Genomic DNA, 6,992 nt, shown 5'->3' with positions numbered 1-6,992 from the left:
CACTTCTAGTGTGAGCAGCATCTCACCTGTAGCTCCCTTCAGGAAGTGTCTCCCCCCTGGGGCAGACACATGAGGCCCAGGTCAGGGCATTCCTTCACCCCCACCCCAGCTGTCAGTGTCCATAGGAGCCCCCACTACCACAGGAGCTGCATACCTGTCAAATGAAACCCTTGGGTAAGGGATGCCGTGAGCCCTTCCCATGGGCCAGATGGATTATGCCCACTACAGCAGAGGTGGGCTGGCGGTGCAGGGGTGTCGGAGAGGTGGGGCCTGCGGGCCTGGGACAGCTGAGGTGGTTTGTATCACAGGATCTGGGGGCAACACTGGAAGTGATGGAACACAGGAGTACATTTTTAAAGATCCTGGGCTCCTGGGGACTCCTGAGGCCCCGAGAACACTTGTTGGGGAGGGGATCGTCCTGCCCACCCATTTACCAGAGGGGCTTCCAGCCACCTTTGTCCTTTGACTAATGGACTAATGGACTGGAAGGTGGGTGCTTGGGGGGTGGGTATGAGTCTTTGGGAGTCCTTGTCCCTGCCAAGGTCCCCAAGGCAGGCTCCCAAGCACACTGTGCCTAGGATGCCTCCCCTTGGCCGTGTGCATTACAGGTGATTCAAAGCATTACACGTTCTTTAAAGGCGGCACAGGGATCTGCAGTCCATTCTTTCCAGCCAGCTGTTAGCTGCCCAGGTGCACACAGCACTTCTGTGTTGGAGGCCAGAGGCAGAGTCGGACCAGTCTTCTGGAGTCCCCTAGCTCCAGCTTCCCTTCAGCTGTGCACATGGGACTACTATTTTGGGGGGTAGGGGAGACTTTGGAGGGGTAGCACAGAAGGGAAATGGGTGTCCCCTAGAGCTCCTCTATGCTGGGGGTGGTGTGTGGTGAAAGGCTCAGCTTCACCTGCTGGGTGGTTTTGGAGGTCTGGGAGTCCTTGGGAGGTGGCACCTGTGTATGGAATCTACCCTGACTGCTTTGGCTTTTATGTCTATTGCTTTTGTTTATTGAATCCATTCTTGTTCTTAGTCGGTGCCCCCCCCACCCCCGTAGAGGATCAGGGGCTCCGCTTTGGCTTTTATGTCTATTGCTTTTGTTTATTGAATCCATTCTTGTTCTTAGTCGGTGCCCCCCCCCACCCCCGTAGAGGATCAGGGGCTCAGCTACTGAGCCTGGGGGAACACAGCTTGCTGCTTACTGTCATTCACAGCACAGAAGAGCACCCCAAGATGTCCACTGTGCTCTGCCTTGCCTGTCATTGTGCCCCCTCTTCTGTACTTGCTTGGTTGCCCACCCTCAGCTCTATACTGGGGTAGGGCAGGTAGGGACACCCTCTTCTCTCCCAGTCCTGAGGAGTCCCAGCAGTGATGGTGACCCTCTTCCTGTAGACCTCCATCTGAGGAAGTGCTGGGCTCCTGATCCCCACCTGAGACTCAGCCAGATGGCTGGTGGGGATCCCTGTCCTGAGAGGTGGGCTGGGCCAGTGCCTCACAGTTCCGTTCATCCGATCCCAGGCCAGGCTGAGAGACTTTGGCTGAGACTTCAGGGGGGTCCCGGTGAACCCCACTGTTGTGCTGTCCAGCACTGTCACAAAGGTTCTGACACTCACCACTTGATGCTAAGGAAAAAGAGATGAAAGTTTATCCCCTTCTGGGGTGGGGAGGTTGGTGGCCAGCAGCCCCCTTATTTCCAAAGTGGGTAGACTGTGTGGATTGTGCCAAGGGACTTCAGGGGAAGTGTGTACCAGGAGGCTAGAGGCCTGTGAGCCAACAGACGGTATGGACAAGTGTGTGTGCAAGTGTGTGGACATGCAGGAATTCTGCATGACCTCCAGGCAATGGGACTCATAGTTCCTCTCACCCAGGTGTGTGCTCCAAGGAGGCTGTGCTGCAGGTCAGCAGCAGGCCGTGGGGTGCTCCCTAGGGCTGACACACTGCCACCCGCAGGCAAACCCATGCACTCCGGCCTCTCTGGTGCCTGGCTTAGCATCTGGGGATAAGCCAGGGAAGGGTGACAGACACTAATGGAGGTCATTGTCTCAGAGGACAGGATGTGCATTCAGGTGAGCCTGTAAGGTCTCTGCAGATCCCTGGCACCTTCCCCACGCAGGTGCTCTGCCAGGGCTTGGGGTAAAATTCAGCCAGAACCTGAGAGCCGCTCTGTCCTCATCGTTTGAACATCTCTCCAGTGAGGAGTTACCCGACCATCGACTGTGCCCAAGGCCCTCCCTGTCCAGTCACAGATGTGCTGTGTGCCTTATGGCCAAGCCAAATCTGCTGTTTCACAGTGTTTAGGGCTTTGTCCATACGGCCATCCCAGGTGGGTCTGGGATTCTGTGTTCTGAGGACTTTTTATGAAGTGCCCCTGCTCAGGTTTCCTCCTCAGTGGGTGGCCCCAGCAGCATGGAGCTCAGGGTCCCCAGGCCACTGGTCTCAGAAGCTGCTGGGTATAGGCTGGGGGAGGGGCTCAGTCCCAGACAGGGTGAGTGAAGGAGTTTTCTGGCTCAGTGGAGCTGACTTCTCTCACTTCTTCATAGGAGGGTTGCCAAGAGAAAGCTGGAGGCGGGGTCAGGCTGCCACCTGTGTCCACAGCCCCAGAAGGCTGGAAGGCCTGGTGTGTGGGCAGGAACAGGGTCCCCACAGGGCCTCCTCTCTGCTGGCCACAGCCCAGGCATATTGAGGGCCAGGAGTCTTGGGTGTGTCGGCCTCCTGGGTTTATAGCCTGGTAACCTACCAGCTTGTCTCCCTGCATGAGCAGAGTAGGATCCATAGCTCAGAGGACACTGGCCTGAGAATGGAGGGAGACAGGCCAGCCTGTGATGGCTGTGAGGGCATGGGAGCTCGAGAAATGTGGGGGCCACCCAGACTGGCCCAAGGGGAAACCACTCCGGAGAGCAGGTGTGGGCCCCAGACTCCAGAGTGGGTGGCCCCTGCCCTTTGGCCTCTTTTTCCTTGACTGCCCCCCCCACCCCAGGGTGTACCTGGGCCTTCATGGGGACATAGAAGATGTACAGGTCCCAACATTAGAATAAAGAGGTAGCAGGGTCCTGCTTGGGAGGTCTCGTGTTTTCACTGTACCATATCCCTGCTGGCCCCTCCTGTTCCCGAGTGTCCACGACTGACCAGTGATGGTGAGACTTGGGGTAGCAGGGCTCTCTACTGGCTAGTACAGCCAGCAGCCACCAGCCTCAGAGAGGCTCTGGCCCTGCTGTAAAACAGCCAGGGTCCCTGCAGCTCACCTGGAAATGCTCCCAGGACAGGCTTGTTCTTGATGTTACTGACCCTCGAAGGAAGCAGGGAGAGGGACATCCAGAAGTCAGGAAGAGAAGTTTATTAACTAAGAGCAAGCCATGCAGTGGGGATGCAGGGGCAGGTGGGGTGGGAGTGCTGGGGGAGGGAGCACGATGCTTCCACGGAAACTTGGGTATTCTGTGACACCACCTTTCATAAGGAGGCGGATGGGAGAGGGTCCTGGCTGTTGGGGTGTGCCATCACTGAGCTATCATGCTGAGCCAGTGCCAGGGCTGTTTCTGCATCTAAATCCTTCAGGCCACTGTGGTATAGCAGAGTCCGAGCAGGGGAGGGCTGGAGTCCCAGGGGCACTTCAGGACAAGCTTGTCAGCAGCTGGACTTCTGTCTGAGGAGAGGCCACAGCAGGCCTGGCTGGAGCAGGCTGGGCGGCAGAGCAGGGACACGGAGGAGGACCCGCGGCAGCAGCTGGGCTGGCAGGAGGAGGCACAGCAGGAGGAGGCGGGCACGCAGCAGGCAGGTCGGCACGCAGGACGGCAGAGCAGGGACACGCTGGAGCAGGGTCTGCAGCAGACGGGCTAGCAGCAGAGGGGCACACAGCAGGACGACTGGGAGCTTGAGGGCTGGCAGCTAGACTGCTGGCCGCAGGGGGATCCAGAGCAGACGGGAGCACAGCAGACAGGTTTACAGCAGACTGGTGTGCAGCAGACGGGCTTGCAGCAGAGGGTCACACAGCAGGGGGAGGAGCTGCCGCAGGGGGAGGAGCTACAGCTGGACTGTTGACAGCATGGTGTGCAGGAGCTGGCGCAGGTGGATTGGCAACAGGGGCTGGACACACAGCTCACTGGGGTGCAGACGGGGGTCAGGCAGCGGGCTGGGGTGCAGCAGCTGGACTGGCAGCCACTGGGGATGCAGCAGGGCTCGCAGCAGCTCTCTGGGTAGTCATCCACCTGCCAGGAGGACTCTGTGTAGGAACCACAGGAGCCGGGCAGGCAGACCTGGCTGTCGTAGCTCAGGTCACTGGAGCAGACGGACATGGTGGAGGTGGCCATGGCGGTTGGGGTGGGAGGAGGTGTGAGTGTGTGGGTGTGTGAGTGAGGTGCTGGGTGAGTTTTTATACCCTGTGAGCTGTGTTGTTGGGACAGGCAGCCTGGTGGCAGGTCTTTCCTTGTCGGTGTCGGTGGCTTACTTTGGAGAGCCTCATTAAGTAGCAGATGCAGCCCAGCTCATAAATGTCTGGGCTGTGTGTTGTGCTGGACTGGCCATCCTGGTCAGGTTACTGACAGAGAGGGGACATGGGTGGGAGACAGCAGGGGTCAGTGAGTGGGTCTGGATTCCCTTGGTGGGGAGTTGGAGCTGTGCTTCCAGAATGTCCTACCAGCACTGGATATGGCCCCTTTCTTTTAACTTTGCCACCAAGTCCCTGGGGGTGAGGGAGGTAGAGACTCCAGGTTGGCTCCCCCAGTGGCTGTGGCAGTCTCTCCTTCCCTTGGCCTTGGCCTAGATGGAGGTGGCCCAAGGCCTGTGGCTGTTCCTTGTCCCCTGCTATGCTCATTCTGGTGGTGGGGTTGGACAGGGCTGCTGTGGGCCTGTGCATGGCTGAGGGGTGGCTACCTTGCTGGGAAGAGCCCATCCTGCTATAAGCTGCTATTCCAGCTCCCTGCCTGGTTTTGAGGCAGCTTTGACTGGGGCTTGGTGCTTGCCCAGGTGGGAGATCAGTGCCTGGCTGCTCTTGAACTTGCTCAGGACTCTGTTGGAGTCCCTCTGCCTCGGAGTCCCTGTGACTACTACATACCTTAGCTGAGCCCCAGAGTGCTGTCTAGGGGCCCTGGGTGGCGCTTCGGGTGGAACAGTCCTCAGTGGCTGCAGTCTTTCCTGGGAGGGAGAGTTTCAGCGTCCACTCTCCTCCGCAGGGGTTTGGAGTCCTAGACTAGCCTGTAACAGGGAGCAGAGGTCATCAGGGGACCATGTGAGCTGTCATGCATTGCACGTGGGAGAAGGGAGGAGCCAGAGGGGCTAGGGGCCGGTCCTGGGAAAGCCAGATTGACTGAACAGTCTCTGGGCTGATGATGCCAGTGGCGGTGTGGTATGTGAGGGGTCAGGGTCTATGAACATGGCCTGCCTTCCAGAGTCATATCAGACACACCTGTGTGGGTTCCCTCCTCAAGACTGCTGTCATTTGGATAGGAGGTTGGAGGTATGGTCCCCAGCAGGTGGTGCTGGTGAGGCGTTTTGGCCCTGAGGGGCTAATAATTGGGCCATGAGGAGGGATTCCTCCTCCCACTCTTCCTGACCACCATGAGTGGGAAACAAAGCCAGCAGTCTGAGCTATGAGCCCAGCATTCCAGTTCCCTTCCCCCTTTGAGACCTCCAGTCAGGCACAGCTGGATCCTTGACCAACACAGAAAAGCATTTCCGGATGAGCCAGAGTGAAACAGTTCAAAAATTTATGAAGTGTCTGGAAGGAGAAACGTGGGTAGTGTGGGTGTCTCAGAGAGTCCCTCTCAGGCGTCTGCAGTGGCTGTGTATGTGACCCTGTGGCTTTCTTTGTGTCTGTGCGCATGTGTGGATGTGCGGGTGCATGTGCATGTGGAGGCAGATGACAGCCGTAGGTGTGGCTCCTCCGGTGCCACACACCTTGTTTTTTCTTTTTTAATTAAAATTTCCATTTAATTTTATTTTCCTAAAAGATGGGTTTTCTTCTGTCCTTGTAAAGTCAGGTCTTTACATGGGCTTTGGTGGCGGTCATGGGGCAGCACCAGCAGGTCTAAATCATGGTGGAGGTGTTTGGTCTTTCCCAGCTTCTGGAGATCAATGCCAGACCACCTTGCTGTGAATGGCACAGCTCACGGAGTACAGCTTGACATAGAGCTTGGGAAGTGCGTAAGCGTCAAAGACACTCGCTTCAGAAATGTCCCCGAGGGAGGCAGCCTCTACTATGTTCCGAATAACGAACTTCTTAATGGCTTGGTCCTTAGGCACACACTGGGTGCAGTTTGTGCGCGGATGGGCTGCACATGACCAGGGCCTTTTTGGCGCAACCGTTATTTCTGCTTTTCTTGGTCATCTTGGAGCCAGGTCCCAAAACACACCTTGGTCTTTTTTTAGACAGGGTCTCTCACTGACCTGGGGCTCCCTGATCCAGGTAGGCTGGCTGGCCAGTGAGTCCTTCTGTCCCCACCTGCCCAGTGCTGGGATTATAAGCCATGATGCCTGGCTTTTTGAAGATGTGGATTCTAGGAATCAAACTCAGGTCTTCATGATTGCTCAGAAAGCACCTTACCCACTGAGCCTCTCCCCAGCCCAGAATCCTGGGACTCTCTATTACCTTCCTCAACAGATGTGATAAAGCAAAGCTTAAATTTAAGCAAACTTTAAATAGTAAGTACAATGTCTGAGGTGACTTATTTTCTTATCTCAATTTCTTTTTGTGAGTTAAATTATAAGGAGGTTTTATGAGGCACATTGTGTAGATTTGGGACAAAGGACACACTTAATCAGAGGTCATAACATACGTGTTTGAGCTGTTTTTAGGAAAACACACATTATCTCTGTGTAGCAATTTTGGTTTTATCAGTTGAAGTGTGTGTGTGTGTGTGTGTGCGTGTGTGCGTGTGTGTGTGTGTGTGTGTGTGTGTGCGCGCGCATGTGTGTGCGTGTGTGTGCGTGTGTAAGCCAGAAGATGAGTTTGGGTATCTTCCGTGTGTGTGTGCGTGTGTGTGCGTGTGTGTGTGTGTGTGTGCGCGTGTG

The 6,992-nt window shown here is 56.3% G+C and overlaps 2 pseudogenes; both read right to left on the bottom strand.

The window, feature by feature from the left end:
- Positions 1-3,538: 3,538 nt before the first annotated feature.
- Positions 3,539-4,294, bottom strand: LOC103739974 (annotated as a pseudogene).
- Positions 4,295-5,966: 1,672 nt separating this feature from the next.
- On the bottom strand, positions 5,967-6,309 carry LOC103739945 (annotated as a pseudogene).
- Positions 6,310-6,992: the final 683 nt, after the last annotated feature.

Source organism: Nannospalax galili, unplaced genomic scaffold (genome assembly GCF_000622305.1).
Source record: "Nannospalax galili isolate Female #2095 unplaced genomic scaffold, S.galili_v1.0 scaffold619, whole genome shotgun sequence".
In the NCBI taxonomy this organism is placed as follows: Eukaryota; Metazoa; Chordata; class Mammalia; order Rodentia; family Spalacidae; genus Nannospalax; species Nannospalax galili.
This window is presented reverse-complemented; position numbering and strand designations above follow the sequence as displayed.